The sequence below is a fragment of the Pundamilia nyererei genome, unplaced genomic scaffold, assembly GCF_000239375.1.
Source record: "Pundamilia nyererei isolate P.nyererei 1_Seehausen unplaced genomic scaffold, PunNye1.0 scaffold00121, whole genome shotgun sequence".
NCBI classification, from domain to species: Eukaryota; Metazoa; Chordata; class Actinopteri; order Cichliformes; family Cichlidae; genus Pundamilia; species Pundamilia nyererei.
In genome coordinates, this window is record NW_005187522.1 from 1,794,831 (window position 1) to 1,796,124 (window position 1,294).

Here is a 1,294-nt window from a genome sequence, read left to right on the forward strand (position 1 = left end):
AAAAAGAAAAATATTTCTCCACTCTGTAAAATTGCTCGTATCATTACTTAGTCACTCAAAAACTTGTGTCATGAAGGGGAAGCCAGTCAAAATGTACTCCTCGACTTTGGAGATGATCTGAGGTTGACACTTTTGATTTGTAGTGAACAACTGGACTGTCATTTCACATTTGACAGGACATAAATCCCTCCTGCCTGGGTGGTACCTGTTTATCAAATTCAGCTTCAAAATTATCATTTACTTGATGTTTAATTTATGACCAAGTCCCAGGAAAAAAAATAGTTAGCATAACAGTGACACCTGCTTCCCCTGCAATTTTCCCTAATGTTTTGTTGGGGTGTTTATGATAAACAGTGTGCCTTCTGTCAAAGTGCGTGTGAATGGGGGAATGTGGCGTGTGTGGTACAGAGCGCTCCGAGTGGTTCCTAAAGCTAGAAAATCACTTGACAGAGTTGGTATGTTTACATTTTACTGTTGCCCTCTGTCTGCAAATGTCAGTGAGCATGCCAGCGCTAAAAAAGGTTAACACAGAGGTTAACTACAATGAGCTTCCCCATTTCTAATTTATCCCATTGTCCACTGTGGAATTCACCCGGAGCAGGAGTCTTGAACCTGCAGCCACATGTGGCTCATTTTCCCCATCGCCGCTGATTCCCTGTGGCTTTGACATAACACTGGATTTGACCATAGAAATGAACGATATTTTGTTCTTTTGTCATTTTGATTTATATTTCACATTTCTGGGTGTGATTATTACACATTTCTACATATTTTCACATTTTGTGTGTAGCCAAATCTTGTCTTAATATGCACGTTATATCCTGCATCACCTTAGCCTCTTGGGTGGATGGAGGTTTACACATGACAGTTTGGTGTCGAGTCGCTCAAATCCAATAAATAAATAAATAAATAAATAAATAAATAAATAAAAGCTGTGGAGAAAAATAGAGCATCAATAATTTATAAGTTTGTGGACAGATTTGTGCTGCTGGCTTACCTGTAGGCTTGAAATCGTCTTGACTTAAATCAAAATTATATAAAAATGTGTTTTTCTTTATTTAATTATTATTTAAAATGCAAATCTTTACACATATTAGTAATGTAGATAGGCTAATTTATACTTAATAGTTTATCACCTCACAATAAAACCAATAGTTACTAAAGGTTACTGACCTCTTTCTGACCTACAAGGTAGCCACAAACTTATGACGAATGGAGAGAAAGAGCTTGTATTTATTATATGTGGTTGTAAAGGAGGAATAAATAAATAAATAAATAAATAAATAAATATATA